At 40.1% G+C, this 27,436-nt stretch overlaps 1 protein-coding gene across 3 annotated transcripts in view; it reads left to right on the plus strand.

Moving 5' to 3' along the window:
• The window catches only part of Shld2 (shieldin complex subunit 2), a 63,275-nt gene that overhangs the window by 10,217 nt on the left and 25,622 nt on the right, over positions 1 to 27,436 (plus strand). The gene's annotated exons all lie outside the window — the stretch shown is intronic.

The following is a 27,436-nucleotide window of genomic DNA, read 5'->3' on the forward strand; positions in this document are numbered from 1 at the left end:
CATCCACAATGGATGTTCAAGTCAGGTCTTCCAAATCAAAACTAAATGAAACAAAACAAAATCGTGAAGTGAACATATAAATGTCAGCATGTCAGGGCCGGGAGTTTGGCCGAGTGGTAGACTGCTTGCCTAGCATTCATGAAACACTTGGTTTGATTCCTTAGTACCACATAAACAGAAAAAAACCCTAAGTGGTGCTGTGGCTCAAGTGGTAGATCACTAGCTTTGAGCAAAAGAAGTTCAAGGACAGACTGAGTTCAAGCCCCAGGACTAGCAAAAAAGAAAAAGGAAAGTTGAACAAGTGCTTAAAGATGTGCTCAATATCAGGTGCTGGTGGCTCACCCCTGTAATCCTACTCAGGAGGCTGGGATCTGAGGATCACAGTTCAAAGGTAGCCTGGGCGTGAAAGTCTGTGAGACTCTAATCTCCAATTAACCACCAGAAAACTAGAATTGGCCCTGTGGCTCAAAGTGGTAGAGTGCTAGCCTTGAGCTAAAGAGCTCAAGGACAGAATCCAGGCGTAGTGTTCAAGCCCCATGACCTGGTGGTGGGAGGGGGGAAAAGATGTATTTCAAGGATCATGAAAAGCACACTGATTTATTTACAGTACTAATAAGTGATAAACAGCAATATGAAGGTTTTTCTCCTTTCTTTTTTCCTCTTTGTAGTATTGGAGTTTGAAATCAGGGTCTCATGCTTACTTGACTGGCACTCAGATATATGATCCACACCTCTAGTCTTGCCTCCTTGCCTTTTCTGATGGGGTTGGCTTTGAAACATAATTCTCTTGGTCTCAGTCTTTTACGTAGCAAGGATAGCAGGAATGAGCTACCTGGGGATGGCTTCTACTTCCTGTAATTCATTTTTTTTATTTTAAAGTTGTTTTATTTATTTATTTTGCCAGTCCTAGGCTTGAGCTCAGGGCCTGAGCTCTGTCCTTGGACTTTCTCAAGGCTAGGGCTCTACCAGTTGAGCCTCAGCACCACTTCCGTCTTTTCTCTATGTATGTGGTACTGAGGAATCGAACCTGGGTCATCATGCATGCTAGGCAAGCACTCTACCACTAGGCCAAACTCCCAGCCCCTAAAGTTGTTTTATTTGCACAGTTTGTTTTGAAGTATCTTTAGAAATAATTTTAGATTTACAGACTTGCCAAGATAACCACAGAGTACTCATAAGCTCAATTCTTCCATAGTGATAACATCGTATGTTGTTATGTTACCATTGCTAGAGCTACAGCCTTTTTTGCTGTTGTTTGTTCTAGTGCTTAGGCTTGAACTTGAGACTCAAGCTCTTGCTTAGCTTTTTGGCTCAGAACTGTAACTGTACCACTTGAGTCACACCTCCACTTCTGTTTTTTGTTTGGTTGGTTGTTTGTCTGTTGTGGGACTTGGGCTCTGGGCCTAGGCACTGTCCCTGACCACTTCAGCTCAAGACTAGTGCTCTCCAGTTAAGCCATAACATTGCTTCCTGTTTTTTGTTTCTTGTTTTGCTTAATTAGAAATAAAAGAGTCTTGAATTTTTTCTACCCAAGCTGGCTTTGAAACCTTAGTCTTTAGATCTTAGTCTTCTGAGTAGCTAGGACTGCAGGCATGAGCCACCAGGGTCCACCTACTTTAGCCATTTTTCTTTCTTTCTTTTTTTTTTTTTTTGTTATTTCTGGGGCTTGAACTTAGGGCTTGAGCATTTCTCCTGGGCTTTCTCAAGGCTAGTACTCTGCCAGTTGAGCCACAGCATCACTTCTCCCTTTTTCTGAGTATGTGGTATGGAGGAATGGAACCCAGGTCTTCGTGCATGCTAGGCAGGCACTCTACCACTAGACTCTGCTCCTGGCCCTGGCTTTAGCCGTTGTTTTTTTTTTTTTTTTTTGTCAGTCATGGGACTTGAACTGTGGGCCTTGACACTGTCCCTGAGCATTTCAGCTCAAAGCTACCGCATTACCCCTTGAGCCACAACTTCATTCCCATTTTCTAGATGTTAGAGATAAGAGTCTCATGTTCTTTAGTGCCCAGGCTGGCTTTGACCCTCAATCCACAGATCTCAGCCTTTTGAGTAGGTAGGATTACAAGCGTGAGCCATCACTTGCTTTAGCCATTTTTGAGGGTCATTTGTCATGTTGATCAATATGCTTTCTGCCAAGTACCTGGGACTGGGCTACTGATATTACTTGTAGTTACTTCTGTGTTCTTAGTGCTTTTAGATCGTCATGTTTGGTACCCTGTGATCTTACTCTGTTCTCAAGCTATAGATGACTGCCTTTTAGACAGATGCCCAGCTGTGCTCACTATAAATGCTGGCCAGAAACCTATGAAATGACCTTGTCTGAAAATGGCTTTCCAATTTTAATTTTATTTTTAATTTGATGGCTTTATAATACCAACACCCTTGATTCTTTTAAAAGGTAAACCAAAGAATCTTAATATAGCCATTGAATACCTGTCATGGTTGACTGTGGCTTCAATGTACACGTGTATGTGTGTGTATCTATGAGAGAGAGAAAGGCAGTCAGGCAGGAGAAGGGATGGTGAGAGATTGGGGCATCTCAATGGGGAATGCCTATCCGTAGGGTGAGTTTATTAACTTTTCTGATATTCTTTTTTTAGGCTTATTCTTTTTTTTTTTTTTTTTTTTTTTTTGCCAGTTGTGGGCTTGAGCTCAGGGCCTGAGCACTGTCCTCGGACTTTCTCAAGGTTAGAGCTCTACCACTTGAGACTCAGCACTATTTCTGGCTTTTTTCTATGTATGTGGTACCAAGGAATCAAACCCGGGTCTTCGTGCATGCTAGACAAGCACTCTACCACTAGGCCAAACTCCCGGCCCCCTAGGCTTATTCTTTGTGTTTTTTCCTTGTCTTTTTTTTTCTTTTCTTTTTAAATGAAAGTCATGAGGCTTGAACTCAGGGCCTGGGCTCTATCCCTGAGTTCTTTCTCTCAAGGGTAGTGCCCCACCATTTTGAGCCACCGTGCCACTTCTAGTTGTCTGGTTGTTAGTTACAGATAAGAATCTCACAGCCTTTCCTTTCCTAGCTGGCTTTGAACCCCAATCCTTAGCTCTCAGCCTCCTGAGTAGCTCGGATTACAGGTGTAAGCTACCAGTGCTTGGCTATCTCTCTATTTTCTGTGTGTGTGTGTGCGTGCGTGTGTGCATACACACGCACGCACACACACACGCCAGTACTAGGACTTGAACATGAGGCCTAAGCACTGTCTCTTAGCTTTTTCATTCAAGGATGGTGGCTCTACCACATGAGGGGTAGCTCCACTTCTGTACTTTTTCTGGTAAATTAGATAAAGGACTCTCACTTTCCTACCTGGGCTGGCTTTGAACTGTGGACCTCAGATCTCAGCCTCCTGACTAGCTAGGATTACAAGGTGTGACACTAGTGCATATCTACCTATAATAATCTTTTATATTGCTCTCTCCTTACCAATATATTAGGATTTTCCTCCTTCATCCTCAAAATGAGCCTCCAAATAGGACAGGAGGTCAGATCAGACTTACATCTAGACTGGTTAGTTTTTTCTCTGAATTCCTGTGTTTCCATATTGTTTCAGTGATTGTGAGAACTATACTTGTCAATACCTGGTCTTCTAGCTGTAGTTTATATGACAAACTTTGCTATTAAAGTTTTCTTCCGTTGCTTAATGATTTTTAAAGTCATAGTTTTACAGAGTAAAAAGCTGTCATTTATGCTTTTAGATTTTGTAATTAAAATTTTTTGCTTTCAAGAATTTCGATTTTAATAGATCAAAAGAGAAACTATAAAACTTTTAGAAGATAGCTGAGTATGATGGTTTATGACTATAATCCCAGCACTCTAGAGGCCAAGACAGATGGATTATGAGTTTAGGTCAGCCTGGGTTACACAGTAAAACCCTGTTTTTACAAACAAACAGAAACAAAAACCAATTCTCCCCATTTTCTTCTCCTAAGAAGAAAATGTAAGTATTTATGATGTGGGTTTTGGCATCAGTATCTTCAATAAAGAAGTTCATATAAATAAATTATAGTTTATCAAAATTAAAATTTCCATGCTTCTCAAGAAAAGACAACCATGGAATGGGAGAAGACAGTTAAAGATTGGGTATTTGATGATAGTCTAGTATCTAGAATATATAAAAAGCTCTCTTGTGTTGACAATAAAAAACAGATTAGTCAATTAAAGGATGGTTAAAAGATTTGAGTATATATTTGTCCTAAGAAGATTTACAAATGACCACTAAGCTGGGTACTGGGTATTTATGCCTGTAATTCTAGCTACTCAAGAGGCTGACACCTAGAGGATTTTGGTTTAAAATCAGTCTGGGTATAAAAGTGGATGAGACTATATACAATACAGCATAATGCTAGGCTGGAGGCATGTATGGTTCAAATCGTAGAGTAGTACTGAAAAAAAAAACACTCAAGCTCAAAATAGTCCCCCCTCGCTGCAGTTCCCCACAAATGGCCAAATAAACATGTGAAAAAGATGCTTAATGTCACTATGCTTTAAGGAAATTTAAATAAAATGAAATTGAAGTTAGTATTTGCTTCCTTTATGTGTATAAAGGATAGCATGTTCAGTTATCATTTAGCTCTTTTCATTCATTCATTCATTCTAGACAGAGTCTTGCTGTGCAGCCTAAGTTGTTCTTGAACTCAAATCCTCTTGCCTTCAACTTCCCAAGTTCTGGCATTACAGGCTCTAAGTTTATTGAGGACTCCATGACTGTGTTATGCTCATTTTTTCCTTCATTCTTATCATAAAGTTATTTCAGTAAGTGCTTGTTGAATTAAGTCTGGGAGATTTTAAGGAAAGCCATAGTCAGCATTGTCAAATGTAGCAATAGTTCCGTTACTGTGAGGACAGAGGAGTAACCCTTGATTGTGCTAGAAGGCTGGTCAGTCATCTTCTGAGGAGTTTCCATGGTAGAGATAAATGCTGTGGTGCTAGCATGACTGGATTGGTAAGACAGTGGAGATATCAAGTGCAGACATTCTTTTAAAAAAGTAGCAACAAAAAAACCCTCTTTACTGGGCTGGGAATTTGGCCTAGTGCTAAGAGTGCTTGCCTGGCATGCCTGGCATGTTCGATTCTTCCATACCACATACATAGAAAAAAGCTGGAAATGGTGCTGTGGCTCAAGTGGTAGGGTTCTAGTCTTGAGAAAGCCCAAGGACAGTGCTCAGGCCCCGAGTTCAGTTTCTGTGACTGCCAAAAAAAAAAAAATCTTTACTATGATGAGAGATCTCAGCATATTTATATGCTAAGGAGAAGGATCAATAGAAAGTGAAATTGAAGATGTAGAAAGAAGATTGTATAATTGATTGGACTTGTCCCTGGATTAGCAGGAATGGAATGAGATACCAGGTTCTATGAAGGATAACAATATACTTTCTTCTGGTCCTGGGGCTTGAACTCAGAGTGTTAACACAGTCTCAGAGCTTTTTTGTTCAAGGTTATTGCACTTCCACTTGAAGCATAGCACTACTCCCAGCTTTTTGGTTGCTAATCAGAGATAAGAATCTACCTAGAGCTGGGCAAGGTGGCTCAGGCCTGTAATCCTAGCTACTCAGGAGGCTGAGATCTGAGGATCATAGTTCAAAGCCAGCCCAGGCACTAAAGTCCTAGTGAGATTCTTATCTCCAGTTAACCACAGGAAAATGGGAAGTGGGGCTGTGGCTCCAGGAGTAGGGTGGTAACCTTGAGCTGAATAGCTCAGGGAGAGTACCCAGGCCCAGAGTTCAAGCCCCAACAACAACAAAAAGAATCTAGCTAGAATTACAGGTGTGAGCCACCTGCACCTGGCCAAAAGAAGTACTTATATGTGAGAGTGACAAAGTCATCCTGGGCAAAGGGTGTCTTTTGAGGTCTGTGTTTGTTGGGTGAGAGAAAGTAGTTTGCACTCCAATTTTAGCTTAGGTAAGACTTGCAGAGTATTAGTGGACTTGATTCAGGATTTAGGTATCTGTTTACAAAGGAACAGACAAAAATGTGTCAAGAGAATGCAGCTGTTGAAGGCTGTGTGAAAGGAAAGAGGATTCACAGAGCAGAACTGAGATGAGAGTACAGAGAATTTAATTTTGTGGGAAAGCTGGGTGCCAAGACTCATGCCTGTAATCCTAGCTAGTCAATGAGGCTGAGATCTGAGATACAGCCCAGGCAGGAAAGTCTTTGAGAATCTTATGTCCAATTAATCACAGAAAATAGCTGGAAGCGGTGCTGTGGCTTAAGTGTTAAGAGTGCTGGCCTTGAGCAAAAGGAACTTAAGGACAGTGCCCAGCCCCAGAGTTCTAGCTCAGGATTGGAAAAATAAATAAGTAAGTAAGTAAATAAATAAATAGATTTGGCATGATTGTAACAATGAAAAACTTGCCAGCCTAGGCTGATGTCAAAATTGTGGTTAGTTTTTCAGAAAAATGTGTTTATGTGGATGGATTGAAATCCTACCTTATGTATAAAGCCATGAGTGAAAAAAATCTAAGGGGTAGTGTCTAGGCCCTGGGTTCAAACTTTAGTACACAACACACACACACACACACACACACACACACACTTTTTTGCTCAAGGCTGGCATTTTAGCACTCTACTTCCCACTGTTCATTGGTTAATTAGAGACGAGTCTCATGGACTTTCCTGACTGGGCTGGTTTTGAACTTTAGTCCTCAGATCTCAGTCTTCTGAGTAGCTGGAATTACAAGTGTGAGCCGCTAGGGGCCAGCTGCTGTCTTTTTTTGGGTGGGTCATGGGGCTGGGTGCTGTCCCTGAACTCTTCAGCTCAAGGTTGCTGCCCTACCCCTGGGCCTGGGCATTGTCCCTAAAGTCTTCAGCTCAAGGCTACTTCTCTACCCTTGATCGAAAGCATCACTCCTGTTTTCTAGAGTTAATTAGAGATAGGGGTCTCAGGTCCTTTTGTGCCCTCAGATCTCAGCCTCCTGAGTAGCTAGGATTACAGCGTGAGCCACCACGCCCCACGCCCAGCTCCAGCTGCTATTTTGTTCTTTAGCAGAGCTCATCCCTGAGTGACAAGGAGAGCCTGGATGGAAGCCATGGTGCTCATTTGATTGTTGGCCTTTGGCAGTCTTGTTTCTAAGAGGTACATGAGTGGGGAGGGAAAAGTTTGTGTCTGAAGTAGGGTGAGAAAACATTGAATCCATTAGTGGCAGATTGAGAGGACAAGGAGGAAGCTGAATCGCATTAGGAATAGCAGGATGAGTGAGCCTTTGCTCTTTTTCTTGACTAGCTACATGGCCTTAGAACAGTTACTTCATTTCTCAGAACTTCTGTTTCTTCCTCTATTCCACAAGAATTATATCTTACAAGATGGTATGAGAATTAAATGAGGATATTTATGTAGTATATAGCATATGAAGGGCTTTCAGTTAATTATCTCTTTTTTTTTTTCCTTAAGGAGATGATCTTTGTATACCATGAGTGAATGAATTATAGAGTAGTTGGAAAGGAAGGGACTGCTTTAATAGGAAATATCTTTTTATGCTGGCATCAGCTACATTGCTGACAAAGTGATATAGTCGTGATACAGGTTAGATGGGAGTTAAAACCAGTTTCCTTCCGGTTTCCATCGGGCATAATAAGCAAAACCTGACTGAGTGAGTAAATGCAGGCCTGTTTATTAGTTCACTTATTATTAATGTTAAACTAGCTTTGGTGCTGACTTCTATTCTTTTGGAAATTTCACTGTTGTCATTTGAAAGATGACATACTTTCAAAAGCTTTACAAAATGCTCAGTAGCTCAAATCATCCTCCCAGAGGCCTGAAGTGTCTTTTCTAAAGTGGCCTTATCAGGCTGTGTGTTCACAATCATTGCCTGGAAGATGAATGTGCTGGAAACCACCATATGCTCATTTGGGTTTGGTAGGTGTCAGCATTGAGGTTTTATAGATAGAACTTAACATGTATGACCTAAGTAAGGACAGTCATTTCAAAGCTATTTAAGAAAAAAAATCTACAGGGAATTTTCATTTTCACAGCTTACTTACTCAGGTGGTGAGGAACAAATACGGTCCTGTGATCTCAGCATTTGGGAGGGAAAGGCAGAGAATTATGAGAATCATCAGCCTGGGCTGTAAATCAAGACCTATTCTCATTTTTCATAGAAAATGAGAATGTTGCTTGAGCAATATGCTGAAACCCTGTTCGAACAAACAGCTCTGGGACATAATAGGTACTTAGTGAATTTTATGCATTTATTCATTTATTTATTTATTTCGGTGCCAGAAATGGGGCTTAAATTCAGAGGCTGGACACTGGCCCTAGCTTTGTTCACTCAAGACTGGCACTCTACCACTTGAGCCACAGCTCCACTTCCAGCTTTTGGTGGTAAATTGGAGATGAGTCTCATGGACTTTTATGCCCAGGCTGGCTTCATATCTCAGCCTCCTGAGTAGCTAGGATATAGGCATGAGCCACCAGCTCCTGACTCATCTATTATCTTATATTCATACCTTTCCTTCCTTCCTTCCTTTTTCTTCCTTCCTTCCTTTTTTCTTTCCTCTTTCTCTCTGTCTCTCTCAGAAGGATATTCCTTAACCACTAAATTTTCGTTATATTTGTGCCTCGCCCAGCTCTGCTGTAGGTTTGCTTCACTGAGTGTTTCCTGTATGTGGAATTCTACAATATGTTGTCTTGTATCTGGCTTTTTTCTTTTAGCATTAGGTTTTCACTTAGCTTAATGTTTTCAAGGGTTATTTGTGTGTGTGTGAGTTGGGGTGGGGGGGTCAGTCATGGAGCTTGAACTCTGTGCCTGGGCACTGTCCCTGAGCTCTTTAGCTCAAGGCTACCAGTCTACCACATTGAACCACAGTGCCACTTCTGTTTTTTTGGTAGTTAATTGGATGTAAGTATAAGATTCTCCTGGACTTTCGTGCCCAGGCTAGCTTTGAGCTACCATCCTCAGAACTCTGCCTACTGAGTAGCTAGGATTACAGGTGTGAGCCACTGGTGCTGCGCTCAAGGGTTATTGTAGCACAGATTAATACTCCATTTCTTTTTATAACCAAGTAATAATTCATTATGAGCAAATGGCCACATATATTTTGCTTATGAGTTCATGGACATTTGAATTATTTATACTTTTTGGTATTATGAAGAAAATACTGTTATGAGCACTCATAACACATATTTGTTGGGGCATGTATTTTCAGTTCTCTTTGATATTTACCTAGGCTGGAATTACTGAGTCATATGGTTAAACAGTTTTTTGTTTCTTTATTTTTTTGGTGGGAGGGCGTCCATAGGGCTTGAACTCTGGCCCTGGCACCGTCCCTTTAGTGAAACATTACCACTCTACCACTTGAGCCACAGCACCACTTCTGGTTTACTGGTGGTTGATTGGAGATAAGAGTCTCACGGACTTTAGTGCCCAGGCTGGCTTTGAACTACCATCCTCAGATCTCAGCCTCCTGAGTAGCTAGGAGTACAGGCGTGAGCCACCAGTGACTGGCCAGTTTTCTGTTTCTTTTCTTCTTTTTTATGATGTTACTGAGGTTTGAACTCAGGGTTTTCCCCTTGTTAGCTGAGCCCTTACTTTATCACTGGTTTTCACCCGTTGTCTAAAAAAATAAGAGTCTTGCTTCTTGTCCTGGTACTCATCTGAACTCTGATCTGCCCTATGTTTAGCTTATTAGTGCTAAGATTACAGGTGTGCACTACTGTGACCAGTTTCCCTTTGTGGAGATGGAGTCTCAAGAACTGTTCTGCCTAGGCTGGGCCCAAATAGTGATCCTCCTGTTCTTAGCTTCCCAAGTAGCTGGGATTTGCAGGCAGGAGTTATATGACCGCATGCACTCCCTCCCTCCCCCCCACCCCCCCCCCCCTCTCTCTCTCTCTCTCTCTCTCTCTCTCTCTCTCTCTCCCACTCTCTCTCTCTCTCCCACTTTCCCACTCTCCCAGGCTAGCCTCAAATTCAAAATTGTCCTTCCTTGCCTCCCAAATGCTGGTTTTATAGACATCTCAGGCCATGTTTAACTTTTTGAGGGACTGCCCCAACTTTCAAAGAAGCTACATTTTGTTGTTGCTTGTTTTTGTGGTGCTAGAGATTGAATCCAGAGTCTTGCCCATGCTAGACAAATATATTACTACTTAGCTACACCCACAGCACTGTTCTGTAGTTTTTGATGTTCTCACACTTGAATAAATGACAGAACTCTATTAAAATGTTAGCCTGAGGCCATTCATTCTCAACACAGCCCTTCTGGCAAGCCAGATGGAGGGTAAGAAACCTTAATTTGCCTCATTTGCTTCTCAGAATGAAAACATTCCAATATAAACCTACACTTGGGAATAGAGCCAAGAGTTTCAGCCAGTTATTCCACCCACCTACTTCTAACAGTTATAAATACGCTTAGAATTGAGGGCGTTTACTGTCAAATGGAGATAGTTGTCCTAAAGTGACGTGTTACAGTTCTTATTTTTCTTCTTAGTGAGTTTCATATTTTGTTACATAGTATATTAAAACAGGAACTTGAGTAGTGCCTTTTCTACAAAAAACATACTGGCTCAAAATTTAAGTGTAGATTTGTAGTTTGTTAGGGAAGGGTAGTCTTAATGTGAATCATGGACTTGAAAAATGTACTAAAGGCAAATTAATGAAAAGTATTCTGTGAAGGTGTTTGAATGTTTTATGAATAAAAATATGAAATTTAAAGTCTCTGGAATAGATTTACTTGATTATAATTAAATTTATTGGATATAAAATAATATTCAAGATTGTAAAAAGATATTAAAAATCTCATTTAATTTTCTTTGGTCGGAGAAAAAAGAACCTCCACACACTGTCAATGGGAATGTAAACTAGTGCAACCACTATGGAAGTCAGTATGGTGTTGCCTCACAAAACTAAACATAGAATTACCTTATAACCCTGCCATACCACTTGGGCATATATCCAAAGGAGAGTAATTAAGTATACAAGAGAATTACCTGCATATCCTGTTTAACTCTTCACAATAGCCAGACTATGGAATCAGCCATGGTGCTCAACAACTCATGAATGGATAAGGAAACATGATGTACATGCCATAGAATACTGCTCAGCCATAAAAATGCAGTTTCATTTTTAGGAAACTGGAGGCTATCATGCAAGTGAGAGCAAAAATGAGCAAGCCAGGTTCTGGTGACTTATGCCTGTAATCCTAGCTACTCACAGGAGGCTGAGATCTGGGGATCTCAGTTTGAAGCCAGCCTAGGCAGGAAATTCTGTGAGACTCTTACCTCCAGTTAACCACCAGAACAATGGAAGTGGTACTGTGGTTCAAAGTGGTAGAGCGTGGTAGAGCTCTATCTAGCCTTGAGTCAAAAAAGCTCAGGGACAGTGCCCAAGTTCTGACTTTAAGCCCCATGACAAACTGCCTCCCAAAAATAAAATGACCAAAGGAAAACCTGCTCTGTTGGGAGTGGACACCAGCAGAAAGTGGATGGGCCAGCCAGGCATGGTAGCTCACGCCTGTAATCCTAGCTATTCAGGAGGCTGAGATCTGAGGATCAGGGTTCAAAGCCAGCCTGGGCACAAAAGGACCTGAGACTCTTATCTCCAATTAACCCCTAGAAAATGGGAACTGGGGCTTGGGAAGTATTTTATATGTATGCATATAAGTAAAATAGGGAAGCCTGTGAAAGTTTGTTTAAGAACAAGGAAGTATCAGGGAGTGATGCAGGGGTGAGTTTGATCAGGGTACATTGTGTACATGTTTAGAAATGTCCCAGTGGTACTCCACTGTGAATGAATACATGCTAATATATGTTTGTGTGTTTGGGGTGGTGGTTGGGGACGGGGGTCCTGGAGCATAAATTCAGCGGCCTGAGCTCTGTCTTTTAGCTTTTTTTGCTCATGGCTGATTACCACTTGAGCTACAGCTCTACTTTGGGCTTTTTCTGGTTAAGTCTCAATGAGACTTTCAAGCTCCTCCAGAGCAGATGACTTCTCAGATCTCAGCCTCCTGAGTAGCTAGGATTACAGGCATGAGCCACTGGTGCCTGACATGGACTTTCATATCTGTTTTTTCTGTGCTGGGATTACAGTCATGTACTACATGCCTAGCTAAGGGAATTTCCTCTCTCTCTCTCTCTCTTTCTCTCTCTCTCTTTCTCTCTCTCTCGCTCTCGCTCTCGCTCTCGCTCTCTTTCTTTCTTGTCAATACTGAGGTTTGAAATCTCAGGAGCCCCTTCTTCACTAAGTGGACATCCCGCCTCTTGTACTATTCTACCAGTCCCTTTTTGTTTGCAGTGGTTAATTTTAAGATATGGTCTCAGTTTATGTGTAGACCAACTTGCACTGTTCTCCTTCTTGTTTGTTCTTCACTTTGTGGGAGAGAGCTAGGCTGGGTCCCTATTGTTTCGGTGCCATTTTGCTTCTCTTGATCATCACTTTATGATGTGTGTGTGCTGTCACGCCCAGCCCTTGATTGAGATTGGTTCTCCTAGACTTTCATATCTGGGCTGGCCTGGCTTTCTGTTTCCTAAGTAACTAGGGTTATAGGCATGGGCCACTAGTGGTGCCTGGTGACTTTTTGTTTTCATTTTTAATGATTGAATTCAGGTCCTTTTGCTTACTTGGAAGACTTTTTAGGTTTTTTTTTTCTTTTAAGTTTTATGAAGGGCAGTATCATCATGAACATAGGTTGTATAATAAATTTTATAGTTTTCACTTAAAATCTTCAGTAATTGTTGTATCATCTTTGTGCTTAAGTTTTTTTTTTTCTTTTTTTGGTCATGGGGCTTGAACTGAGCCTGGGTGCTGTCCTTGAGCTCTTCAGCTCAAGGCTATCACCCTACCCTTGAGCCAAGTCCCACTTCCCATTTTCTAGAGGTTAATTGGAGATAAGAGTCTCCTTTTGTGCTAGGGCTGGCTTTGAATCTTGATCCTCGGATTTCAGCCTCCTGAGTGGCTAGGATTACAGGCATGAGCCACCGTGCCTAAGATTTTTTTTTTTTTACTATTGACTTTGTGTTATGTAACTTTTCACTTTGGAAATGTGTGAATACAGATGTATTCAACTTAGAAAAAAAAATACTGTGCAGGGTTTTTAGCTGAATAGAGTCTTTTGACAGGTACCCGTGTGTGTGTGTGTGTGTGTGTGTGTGTGTGTGTGTGTGTGTGTGTATGTGTGTGTGTGTCTATGCAATATGCGTGTGTGGGTGACAGTACTGGAACTTTTAAATTCAGAGCCTCACCCTCTTACTTGACTTTTTTACTCAAGGTTGGTGTTCTATCATTTGGGCCACACCCCCACCACCAGTGTTGTGGTTAATTCATTAATTGGAGATAAGAGTTCCTCAAATTTGCCTGCCATGGCTGACTTTGAACTTGGATTCTCATATTCCAGCCTCCTGATTATCTAGGTTACAGGAATGAGCCACCAGTGCCCAGTTGAATACTGAGACATTCAGTACTTTCTTTCTTTCCTTTTTCTTTTCTTTTTTGTAGGTCATGGGGCTTGATCTTGGCCTGGGTACTGTCCCTGAGCTATTCGGCTCAGGGCTACTGCCTTACTTCTGGGCCTATGTATTATCCCTCAGCTCTTCAGCTCAAGGCTAGTGCCCTACCCTTGAGCCAAGCCCCACTTCCCATTTTCTAGAGGTTAATTGGAGATAAGAGCCTCAGGTCTTTTTGTGCCAGAGCTGGCTTTGAACTGTGATCCTCAGATCTCAGCCTCCTGAGTAGCTAGGATTACAGGCATGAGCCACCATACCTGGCTCATTCAGTACTTTCTTGGGGAGATCATTATGGCCATAGTAAGTGCAATTAATAGCTTTTGCACTAACTAGGATTCTACAGAAACTGCAATAGAAAACATGACCAAGAGAAAAATATTGATGGTTGTTGTTTTTATTTAATGTAATGATATGAATGAAGAAATATAATGATAATCCAAGCTACTCAAGAGGCTGAGATCTTAGTATTTCAATTCAAAGCCAGCCTGGGCAGAAAAGTTTAAGTAACTCTTATTTACAATTAACCATCCAAAAGCCAAGAATGGAGGTATGGCGCAAATGGTAGAGCATCAGCCTTAAGTGAAAAAACTAAAAGTGAGCATGTAGCCCTGAGTTCAGGTCTTTAGTATTTGCATTAAAAAACAAAGTAATCGAAAGTTGTCTAAATGTATTCCTTTTATTTTCTGTGAGTTTTAGGTACTTTATGTATTAAATTGGTCTTTTTTTTTTGTCTGAATTTTCAACTTTATTCCACAACTCTGTTTCTTTGGAAAAATGTTCCTCAAATTTATAGTGATGCATAACTACTCTTGAAAAACACATTCTATGTGTGCTGCCTCAGAATTACTGAGTTCATCTGTAGTTGGTAAAAAGTTTTCTATTTAAATTGCTAACTTGCTTAGTGAGAGTGAATGATTGATTACAACAACTAAAATGTGTAAGATAAATAAAGCCTGAGTGGTTTATAGCATATCCCTTTCTTATGCTTGATAGGAATCTCCATAAATAACTTGCACTGATTGTTTTGTTGGTCATAGTTTCCAAGATCAGATTTAACTGCCAAGTTGAATTTATAGTCTAAGGAAATCCTCAAGTACTCACCTTCTACCATTTTTTTCTCATGCTGGTTCTGAGGCATGAACTTAGAGCATGGGCACTGTCACTTAGCCTTTTCACTCAAGGGTGGTACTTTATAACTTGAGCCATACCTCCATTTCTGATGGGTTTTTTTGTTTTTTTTTAAGCTGGAGATAGGAGCCTCACAGACTTTTTTTCATATATTTTTTACTGTAATTAATAGAAGGGTTACATTATATTTGCCAGATAGAAGGTGCATTAATTCACATACATTGATACCCTTTCTCATGTTTTGGTCCCCATTTCCCTCCCCCTACCTCCACCCCTCATCTTGTTTTCCCCCCTTCCCTATCCAATTTCAAATAACCAGATACAAATATATCCAATATATCAGATAACAAAGTGAGATACTGTAGCAAAAGAGATGAGAGATAACATAGTACATTAAGGACAACAATCACTCATTATATGGCTTTTGTTTCTCTATCCTAGAGGTCCTTTCATTTAGCGTCATACTGTATGGCCTTATGTATCTAGTTTTTGCTCTATTGCAAATCTCTGCTAGGAGAGCCCAAGGTTTCTACTGATTATGACAAATGAGGAAACCCATTGAGCTTATGTTCCTTTGAGTCTGGCTTACTTCACTTAATATGATTTTTTTCTAAGTCTTTTCATTTCCTTACAAATGGGGCAATGCCATTCTTTGTGACAGCAGCATAGAATTCCATTGCCTCACAGACTTTTTTGCTTGAGCTTTGAAACTTTATCCCCAGATCTCAGCTTCCTGAGTAGCTAGGATTACAGGCAAGGGCCACTGGTGTCTGGCTCTCTTTTGATTTTAAAGTTTCAAAACTCCTTATCTTCTATAAATGTCCTTTGCTTTAATAAAATAGGGATCTTATATTTAATCAGCTTCAAACCAAGCTAAATTATTATGTGTAAGCCATTGTATTTGTTCCCTACTGTTGTCCTTAGTTATTCAAAGAAATAGATGAGCTGATCAAAATGCAAAATAATTGATCAGAATGCCAAATAATTTTGAGAAATAATGAAGTGTTTTATTTCCTGATGTGATGATTGTCTTTAAAGGTACAGTCTCATCTTAATCTAGGTGGAACACAATAGAGAGTTCAGAAACAAACTATGTTTGCCACTCCAGTGCCAAGCTAAGTCAAATGGAGAAAGAAAAATTCACCATGAATCTTTATGTACCTAGGAAACAGTCAATTCCCCTCTTATTGGGTCCACACACAGAAATAAGTGCAATGGACTATCATATGCCTAAAATGCAAAAACAAAAACTCTAAGAACTGTTTTCTCTTGCTATATAACAAAATTCCCTAAGACCTGGTGGCTACAAGCAGCAATATATACTACCTTACACTTTATGGAGATGTCAGGAGGAATTAACCAGATAATTCCAGCTCAAGGTCTCTAAGGAGCTTGCATCCAGATATTAGCAGGGAAGTCATCCAAAGCCTGGACTGGGGCTGGAGAATTCCAGTGTGAAGCAGTCATGTCCCACAGCTGAGCTGGACGGAGCAATAGCTCTTCCCTAGTGTCAGCTGGAGAAGCTGGTTCCTCACCCAGTGAACCTGCCCAAAGGGCCTCTCCAGTGCCCTTAGGACTTGGCAGCTGGCTTCCCTCAGGCTGCGTGACCCAAGAGTGAGAGCAGGGAGGAAGCTTCAGTGCTTCATGTCACACTCTGTCACCATGCTGTGTTATAGTCTACTTGTTACTCAAGGGTAGAAGAATTAGTTTCCTTCACTCTTTTGAGGTAAGACCTTGCTTCGATTCCTAGGCTGGCCTCAAACTCGAAGATTCAAGGGACCATTTCCCCCACCCTTCCAGCTCCCTTATTCTTGGCTTATTTAGCCCCCTGAGTAACAGAAACTGTAGGCATGGTACCTGCCTCCTTCCCCTCCCCCTCGTTCTCTCTTTGTACAAGGATTTTCAGCTCAGGGCCATATACTTGCTAGGCAAGTACTCTGCCACTTGAGCTAGTTCCCTGCCCTAGAGCCCTACTCCCTTCAATAGAGGACTATCAAGGAATTGGTTTATTCTCTATATATGTGTGTGTATGTTGCTGGAAATTGAACCCAGGACCTCACATATGCCACACAAGGTCTTTACTACTGAGCTATGAGTAGAAAAACACCAGAAGGGAAAAAATATATCAGCATATCCATCTGTTCCACCATTTATATATGGAGTATATAAGCTGGGTGATAGTGCTTCTAGTTATTCTGGAGGTTGATATCTGAGGATTGAACTTCAAAGCTAGCCTGAGCAGAAAAATGTTCAATCTCCAATTACTTCAAAAATGGACACGGGGGGGCCGGGAGTTTGGCCTAGTGGTAGAGTGCTTGCCTAGCATGCATGAAGACCTGGGTTCGATTCCTCAGTACCACATACACAGAAAAAAGCCGGAAATGGTGCTGAGGCTCAAGTGGTAGAGCTCTAGCCTTGAGAAAGTCCAAGGACAGTGCTCAGGCCCTGAGCTCAAGCCCAGGACTGGCAAAAAAAAAAAAAATGAACATGGGAGAAATGGAGAGACAGAGGGTGAACAAATTCAGCAGTGGTACCCACTAGACACTATATTGAAAATGAACTATACAACTACTTGGGAGTGTTGATGAGAGGGAAAATCTGGCGGAAGAGTAGGGGAAGGGGTGACATTGTCCAAAAAGAAATGCTCTCTATACCTGAGTTATGTAACTGTAACCTCTCTGTACATCACTTATGATAAAAATAAACATTTTCAAGTCATGCAAAATTAAAAGAAATGGGGAAAGAATAAACAAATTGTATATTCACACAAACAATTGCTACTAAAAAAAGTATTAAAAATACTGAGTTACTGGAGCCTCTAACTTTTTTCCCATGTATTTTTATTGTAATTAATAGAAGGGTTACATTATATTCACCAGATAGAAGGTACACTAATTCACATGCATTGATATCCTTTCTCATGTCTTGGTCTCCATTTCCCTACTCCCACCCCTCATCTTGTTTTCCCCTCTTCCCTATCCAATTTCAAATAACCAAGTACACATATATCCAGTATATCAGATAACATGGTGAAATACTGTAACAATATGAGATAACCAAGGGACAGCAAAAGAGATGAGAGATAACATAGTACATTAAGGACAACAATCACTCATATGGCTTTTGTTTCTATATCCTAGAGGTCCTTTCATTTAGCGTCATACTATATGGCCTTATGTATCTAGGTTTTGTTCTATTGTAAATCTCTGCTAGGAGAGCCCAAGGTTTCTACTGATTATGACAAATGGGGGAACCCATTGAGCCTATGTTCCTTTGAGTCTGGCTTCACTTAATATGATTTTTTTCTAAGTTTTTCCATTTCCTTACAAATGGGGCAATGTCGTTCTTTCTGACATGGGGAACAGAAAATGTTTCTCTCCTTTTCTATTTCTCCCTATTGTAATCTTCCTTTTTTTTTTTTCCCCCCCAGTCCTGGGCTTGAGCTCAGGGCCTGAGCACTGTCCTTGGACTTTTTCAAGGCTAGAGCTCTACCACTTGAGTCTCAGCACCACTTCTGGCTTTTTTCTATGTATGTGGTACTGAGGAATCAAACCCGGGTCTTCATGCATGCTAGGCAAGCATTCTACCACTAGGCCAAACTCCCGGCCCCCCCTACTGTAATCTTCTTATACTAAAATAAATTCTTGCTAAAACTTGCTCCCCCCCAAAATCTACTGATACCTGTAATACAGATAAATCTTAATACCATGTATTTAGAAAAGTGAACATTAGTGCTCATTGCTACATGATGTTTGTGGAATAAAAAAAATGGAAAAGCTATTCTATAGTTAGACACATCAAAAAATAGCTGTGGGGTGGAGGAAGCTATAAGAAGACACAGGGGATTGCAGAAGCCCTGGAAGTGCCTCTGTCCTGCTTTCGGTGGCTTTTCAATAATCATTTGATTGAACTCCAAAGTCCTATGCATTTTATTGAGTGTTTAATTATACTTCACATTTAAAGGCAATAAGTAAAGCTGGGTGAGGGAAGGGTGGCGATGGGAGCAGGCTTTAGGACTGGCAGGCACTTCCCTAGAACCCAACTTTTGAGATTGTGATCTCTAGTCTTAAAGTGGCAGACCTTTAGGTGCTATGTAATTGGGGGAGTGGAGTAAGGTGTGATGTTTTAGGATGGGTGACCATGGATAGGTCTCTAAGGCATTTTCTAGTAATAGATCTATTCCATTGTCTGCTGCTTCAGTGCCCACACCTGTCAGTCTGGCTCTTTTTCCCTTAGTTACCAAACATTGGCTATTTTCCTTCCTATCTGCCTTTACTTTTTCACATGTGTATAATTAATTGTTAGATACTATTTAATCTTATTATTTCACAGTTACTTAATTTTTTTATTGTAGTAATGATTAAACTCAAGGCAAGTTCTCTCATACTTCAACTAAACCCTTACTTAAGCATTTTAGTAGGAAAACAAATCAGAATGTTTCCATTTAGTGCTTAAGTTGTTCCTATTTCTCATACCTTCTCAAAGAAAATGCATGGAGACCGTCTCTTCAGAAGTCAAATATATAATCACTAGCTGACTATATAACCTGTTTCCTAACAGAGGCACCAGTGAGAGTGAAAGAGAAAGTTCATACTTGGGTAGCATGCTTAAATTAGAATTGGTGAGGGCACAGCTGAATGTGTTGTCACCCTATTTGTAAGGTAAGAGAAATAAAGCAAGCCATGCACCAATGGCTCACCAGCTAGTAATCCTTGCAACTAAGGAGGTCGAGATCTGAGGTTTGGGGTTTAAGGCTGGGGTGGAAGGTCTCTGAGACTTTTATCTGTGATTAGCCACCAAAAAGCCAGAAGTGGAGCTGTGGCTCAAGTGGTAGAATGCCACCCTTAAGCAAAAAAAGCTAAGGGATGGGGCATTGAGTTCAAGTCCTCCTCCTCCCCTGAAAAAGAAAAAAAGAAAAGAAATGCAGATTAATATTCATTTACTGTTGAAATGCTTTATTGGGAGAAGCTGGAAAGGGAGATAGAACGAGAAAGAAAAAGAATCCTTACCTGTGTTATAATTATAAGCAGGAGTAAAAGGCTCACCTGCATTGCTCTAACCTTAGTGCTTGGTGATGATGGGAAATAAGAATAAGAATTAGATTACACGTGTCTTACTTGAATTCCAAAGACAACTTCAAGCAAGGGAAAGATGAGAGAATCGTTTGTTTGCTTTTGCCTTTGTTTAGGACCTATTAGTTCAGATAGTGATAGTTTTAAATTTCAGTTGGCTTTTGTTCTTAAGATACTAATAATATACACCTGTCTTATGTCTTTTCACAAGTAGTAAAATGTGTAAATATTGCATTCTAAATAGTAATTCAGAAAACTGGTATCTTATAAATACTGGCAATTCTGTGTGTATGAATGTGTATACAGAAACTGGACCAGGAACTCAGGGCCTAGCACTAACTGTCCCTTAGCCTTTTGAGTCAAGGGTGGCGCCTTACTACTTGAGTCACTGCTCCACTGCCAGCTTTTCCATGTTACAGACAATTGGAGACAAGAATCTCACAGATATTCCTGCCTCAGCTGGCTTCAAACCTCGATCCTCAGATCTCAGTCTCCTGAGTGAGCCATTGGCACCCAACCAGTATTGGTAATTCTTAAGAGTAGAGATTATTTGGGCACCAGTTCTGTATGCTATAATGTTAGGAAATGTAGAGATAGAGAGTACGAGGTTTGAGGCCAGCTGGGGCGGAAGTTCATATATTAATGATATTAATCTAAGTGAAACTTAAAGTGTCTGCCTTCAGTTTTGCAGGTAATTAGGAAATGGACTGAAACAGCAGTGAACTCTGTTAAGGCAGGAACTGGTGGCTCACACCTGTATTCCTAACGACTCAGGAGTCTGAGATCTGAGAATCACACTTCAAAGCTAGTTCAGGCTAAGAGTCTATGAGACTCTTTATTTCTAATTAATCACCAGAAAACCAGAAGTAGAGATGTGGCTCAAATGGTAAAGCATTAGCCTTGAGCAGAAAAGCCCAGAGACAGTACCCAGGCTCAGAGTTCAAGCCCCATGACTGATGAAAAGATGGGGGTAGTTCATTAGTACCCTTATTAGCAAAATTACCTTTTAAGATACTAGCAAGGAACCGTACTGTGTGTGGCGTTATAACTGTCCAGTTCTTCTGCAACCAACAGTAAAATATATGTTAAGAGCCATAAAAGTATTTAGTAATTCCATGCCCAAGAGTAAAACAAAATTGAAGTAATGCTAAATGCATTTTTATAATAAGTTGGTGGATTAGAGGTATGTTTACCTAGCTTAGATTTATGATTCAGATATTAAGGTAATGTCAAAATGATTAAGAAAATTGTAAATGATTAAGAAAACTGGTGTAGAAAAATGATTAAGAAGATTCTAAATTGATGTAGAAAAGTGGTCAAATATGTATTAAAGAAAAAAATACAAAAACCACTTTAATTTTATCATTACCATATTATAAAAAGCACATGGGAGAAGTATAGTGGGTCTATGTACCACCAAGTATGTTTAAAACCATAGAAAGCTGAGGCCAGGAGTTTGGCCTAGTGGTAGAGTGCTTGCCTAGCATGCATGAAAAGCCATGTTCGATTCCTTGGTACAACATATATAGAAAAGCTGGAAGTGGGGCTGTGGCTCAAGTGGTAGAGTGCTAGCTTTGAGGAAAGCCCAAAGACAGTGCTCAGGCCCTGAGTACAAGCCCCAGGACAGGAAAAACAACAACAACAAAAATCATAGAAAACTAGTGTTCATTGAGTAATTACTATGCGCCATCATATAATACCAGGGGATAGGAATGGTTGTTATTCTCAACAGACAAAGAATCTTAATTCTCCTTTAGCTGAGAATATTGTGTTTTCAGATATACAAAGAAGCAAAAATAGTAGCATAATGAATCCTGTGATACTGTGACCTGGTTCAACATTTTTCATTTTGCATGTTTAATAAATTTCAGGGTAGTTATTGGGCATTAGTGGCTCACACCTATTACTTTGGAGGCTGAGATCTTAGGATTATGGATTGAAGCTAGTTACAGGTAAATCTGTAACACTCTTACACAATTTATCAGCAAAGAAAACCAGAAGTGAAGTTGTGGTTCAAGTGGTAGTGTGCCAGGCTTGAGAAAAAAAATGAAGCAAAAGTGTCCAATTCAAGCCCCAGTACCAGGTCTGACTAAAATAAGTAAATAAATAGATAAATAAATAAATGTAGAGTAGAGATTTGAAGTCACATATCTCTTATTCCAAAAGTCCCGTATTTAGTTACCATCTCTCCCTGTTGCCTCTTGATTTTGTTATTGATGCTATTAAGTAATCCTCTGATTGCACAGTCTTTTGGGGAAGGGCACATGAAAAGTTCAAAGTAATTGTAATCTGAAATCTTTATAGAAGCAAGACTTTTTTGTTGTTGTTGTTGTTGGTTATGAGCTCAAAAAAGCACTCGCATTTTTACCACAGCTAGTTTGGAACAAGTTTTTGTTTTGTTTTTTAGTTATCGTGTTAGGAAAAGACAAAACGTGCTGATATAGTTCATCCTGTTTTATAAATCTTTGACCCATCCGTCAGACTCTGACCATTCTAAAGATAAAGGATGATGGTTGTATTGGTTTTCCTGAGTGGTGGCCTTCTGCAGATTGAGAAACTGTATAATTATTAACTGTGCTAATGGATATGTACTTGCAGGTTTCATCTGGTATCATGATGAGCTTTAACCTACTCTGTGCACACCCAAAACGTATCCTAGAATATTTGAAACTCATCAGTTGTCAGTGCTTGTAATTCTGCTATGATAAATGTTGTTTTCCTTGTTCTCAGCCCTCACACACACTTGTGCCTCCTGTAAGTGCTTAGGAGCAGCAACCTTTGGTATAAATATTTTTAGTACACATTATTGAACAATCAAGGGGTACTTTCTAGTTAATTTTTATTTTTCATTATTTTTATAATTATAATTGTAATAATAATAATTATTACTATTTGTTTTGCCAGTCCTGGGGCTTGAGCTCAGGGCCTGAGCACTATTCTTGGACTTTTCTCACGGCTAGAGCTCCACCACTTGAACCTCAGCACTAATTCCAGCTTTTTCCTGTGTATGTGGTACCGAGGAATCGAACCTGATCTTTGTGCGTGCTAGGCAATCACTCCACCACTAGACCAAACTCCCGGCCCCTCCAGTTAATATTTAGAGGGCTGGGAGTCCCACACACAAACAGATATTTATGGAGGCTAATAGCCAACGGCTATGCAGTGAAAATTTTTGTGCTTTACCCAATTTTGATTAATATCAAACATCTCTCATCCTGGGAGATTAGATTCCTGTGACATTTAAGACTGATATGTGTTATGGATGCGCTGCCATCTTGCCCAGCAGGCAAGGAATGCTTTGAAGCTTGTCTTTGATTCTTTCACCATAATGTCAAATGAACTGAGGCTAGAAATAGAGGCCTGAAGTAGGGAGAGAGAGCTTTCAGTGCCAGTTTGGAAAGCATAATTGGATATGGGGTAGTTAAACAAATGGGATTCAATGTAAATCTCTAGAGATGTATGAAATGGAAGAGACAACCCAAGGAGGAAGAGAAAGAAGAACCAGAACAGTGAAAAGGATAACTAGGAAAGAATGGTGTTCTAGAAGCTAAGGAGTTTCAAAGTTGGGGAGATGTAATAATGTGAATACGTAACTTAGCAATTTGGACTTCGTTATTGTTAATAGAGATAGGAAGTGAGCCTGATTTCAACACATTTAGAAGAAAATGGGGAGCAGGGGGCAAACAGGAAGTCTTTTTCACAGTCTTTTTTACACATGTTGGCGATTACTGGCAGCAGGCCTGACCCTTGGCTAAGTCAATTTACTGCAGCTTACTTAGGCTACCTTTGAGCTGGGGAGTACAGATCACTCCTGGGCTGTGTTGAGCTCTCTCCTCTCACCCCTACCCCCACCCCAAACATTATTAGATTCAGTGTCAAAATTTTATGATTAGCCATAGTCCTAAGAGTCCACGGAAAAGGCAAGTATAGAGCAGCCTGAACCCACATTGGTTTTGTCCCAGGTTTTTCTCTTCCAGTGACACTCTGCTTTCAATCCTGTAATTTTCTAAGTCATTCTTTTCTAGTTACCACTCTGAGCTCCTTTTTAGGGTTGAATTCCCAGTATTCAGCAGAATGCCCACAAGTAATGTTTGTTATGTGAATGATTGAATACAAAAGAAACAATAAATATCTGTCCTTAAAGCTTCAAATAATATATTTTGGTGGCCACACAAATTTAATAAGAATACAAGGATTATGGAAAGGATTGATAAACAGTTGCAAATGTCAGTAATTGATGAGGACCAAAAATTATCTGATCTTCGGATTTTCTATTAGACTACCATTAGTTTACATACTGAAAATATTAGAGCAGAATTCTGAAACAGAAGGCATATTTAAGTTTGTTGAGCAAAAAAGAGAAAAGAGAACAAAGAAACAACACAGTAGAAGTTTCTCTTTTTCTCCTCCATTTTAAAAGATTTAAGGCTAAAGGAATGAAACTATTGCAGAAGAAACCAGCTCATTATCATAGTTACTTGTATACACCTATTTGTTTATATCTATGTATTCCTACATTATGACTATTTATTTCTGCCTTCCTCCTCTCCTTGGTTCTTTTTTTGGTGGTTGATGTTGGTTTGTTTTCCTGTGCTGGTTTGAACTCTGGCTGCTGTCCCTTAGCTTTTTCACTCAAGGCAGGCACTCTACCACTCTACCGATAGTTCCATTTCTGTTTTTTTGCAGGTTAATTGGAGATAAGAGTTGTTACGGGTTTTCCTGCCTGAGCTGGTTTTGAACCATGATCCTCAGATCTTAGCTTCCTGAGTAGCTAGGGTTACAGGTCTGAGCCACCAGCCCCATTCCCCCTTGGTATTGATACAGATTTTGAATGTGAAGGCTCTTGCTATGCTATTTGAGGGCCTCCTAGTGGCATATCTAGTACTGGCATTTAAATAGTAAATTAAAATGTCAGGTTGGGCACCAGTGGCTCAAGCCTGTAATTCCAGGTACTCAGGAGGCTGAGATCTGAGTATTGCAGTTTGAAGCCAGCCAGGCAGGAAAGTCTGTGAGACTCTTACTTCCAATTAAACACCAGAAAACCAGAAGTGGAGCTGTAGCTCCAAGTGGTAAGCTGTAGCCTTGAGCAAAATAGCTCAGATAAAGCACCTAGGCCCCAAGTTCAAGCTCCATGTCTGACTGACTGACTAAATAAATAAATAAAACCACACACATAACACATATATTGTCAATGTATCTTTGTGCTGAATTGTTCTTTCTCTGAAGATTAACTGAAAAGATGCTTGGATCTTTGAGTTTCAGTGAGTCACTAGTATAAGCTGTTGGAAAATTATTATATATCTATTTGAATTGCTAATACTGCAGCAGCTGCTATCATTGTACCCCGATACTGAAATCTTATAGGGTCATTGTTCTGTAATGTATTTAATGTTATATTTGATTTGAAGGTCAGGCAAGAAATGTATGAGTTACCAAACAAAAGAGATTGCCTCAGGCCAGGAGTTTGGCCTAGTGATAGAGTGCTTGCCTAGCATGCACGAAGACCTGGGTTCGATTCCTCGGTACCACATACATAGAAAAAAAGCCGGAAATGGTGTTGAGGCTCAAGTGATAGAGCTCTAGCCTTGAGAAAGTCCAAGGACAGTGCTCAGGCCCTGAGCTCAAGCCCAGGACTGGCAAAAAAAAAAAAAAAGAAAGAAAAGAAAAAGAGATTGCCTCTATGAAAATAATACAAGTTAATTATTACAACAAAAACTTAGAGTGTAGATATATTTTAAAAATTCATCCATTTGAAGCTAGAGTGAATCATGTTGATTGAGATAAGTCAAGACCAAAGGAACAAAAGGTATGTGGTGTCCTTAATATGTGGATATTAGATCCAAAGAGTACAAGAGCAATGACTCAATATTTGGGTACCCAAGGTTATGGACATAGTATTGGAGATATAAACTTAACTACATAGACATAAAAATCCATGATGAATTATATACTCTATAGATATAATGTTTTATTACGTACATTAATATGTGCCTATGACATTCAAACCCTCAGCTTAATTTTAATTATGTTCTAAAATCTAAGTGCCAGTGATTGTATATAGATTCCCTTCTTGATACTTTTTGTTAAACATAACATTTGAAATATGATATAAAAATCAATGTTAATAAATTCTTTAATAAAAAAGAATACAGAACCAGAAAAAAAAATTCATCCATGATGCTGAATGTCAGTGGCTCACACCTGGAATCCTACCTACTCAAGAGGCCAAGATCTGAGAATCGTAGCTTGGTAGGAAAATCTTTCCCCGCTCTTGCTCTCTCACTCTCTCTCTTTTTTTTCTACTCCTGGGCCTTGAACTCAGGGCCTGGGCACTATCCTTAGGCTTTCTCAAGGCTATAGCACTACCACTTGAGCCACAGCATCATTTCTGGCTTTTTTCTATGTAGATGGTACCGAGGAATCGAACCTGGGTCTTTGAGCATGCTAGGCAAGCACTCTATCACTAGGCTAAACTCCCAGATCTCTCTTTCTTTCTCTTCATTTCTTTCCTTGTTCCTTTTCTTTCTCACTCATTCTCCCTCCTTCCTTTCCTTCCTTACTCCCTCCTTCCCTCGATCCCATCCTTCCTTCTTTTTCTTCCTTTCTTTCTGTTCTTGTATTAGGGCTTGAACTCAGGGCCTGGAAACTGTTCCTTAAGCTTTTTTGCACTTGAGCCACAGCAGTTTCACTTCAGGTTTTTTTTTGCGGTTAAAAATGAAAGTTCCATGGACTAGCTTGCTTCAAACCACGATCCTCAGATCTCAGTCTCCTGAGTAGCTAGAATTACACATATGAGCTTCTGATGCCTGATTGTGGTATGATTCTTTTTTTGGGGGGGGGGTTGGGGGGGTGTCATTTGGCTTGAACTCTGGCTCTGGGTGCTGTCCCTGAGCTCTTCAGCTCAAGGCTACAGCCCTACCTCTGAGCTACAGCCCCACTTCTCATTTTCTAGTGATTAATTGGAGCTAAGAGTCTCACAGACTTTAGTGCCCAGGCTGGTTTTGAACTGTGATTCTCAGTTCTCAGCTTCCTGAGTAGCTACCATGCCCAGCTATGATATGATTATCTCAGGAAATAAGATATTTACTTAGATTTACTTATATCAAGTGCCAAGGCTAATGAGAAGCTTAAGTGGAAATACATTTCTTATGTTATAAAATGACTACTAACCAGCTATTTGGATTATAGGAAAGAAGATAACTAGATACAATTATTGATTGTATGAACAGATTGAAGGTAGAACACACAATCACATGCATATTTTGATGAAAACTTCACTTTTTTATATTCTTTGCCTCCTCGCTTGAACCTTCTATTTTGGTTTGGGAAAGTTGATTTTGCAGTTGAAGGAAAGGAAGCTCAGAACTTTATGGAAATAATCTATGTAGTAAAGAGAACAAACAGCTAATTGTCATGCAATAAAATGAATGCCGTTCCATTTTTAGGCCAAATTGTTATTTCAGTGACAAATTTTTGCAAGTATGACAAATGAGTGTACTAAAAATTTATTTGTTTAATACCTAGCTTTATTTCTCTGAGGCACTGTTTATTTATTTGTTTGTTTCATTATTTATTTATTATGGGTCATGGGGCTTGAATTCTGGGCCTGGACACTGTCCCTGAGCTCTTCAGCTCAAGGCTACTTCACTACCCCTGGAGCTACAGCCATACTTTGCATTTTCTAGTGATTAATTGGAGATAAGAGTCTCACGGTCTTTGTGCCTGGGCTGTCTTTGAACCACCATCCTCAGATCTTCAGCCTCCTGAGTAGCTAGGATTACAGGTGTGAGCCACTGTGCCCGG

The sequence above is a fragment of the Megascapheus bottae genome, chromosome 15 (genome assembly GCF_031878675.1).
Source record: "Megascapheus bottae isolate mThoBot1 chromosome 15, mThoBot2.hap1, whole genome shotgun sequence".
NCBI lineage: Eukaryota > Metazoa > Chordata > Mammalia > Rodentia > Geomyidae > Megascapheus > Megascapheus bottae.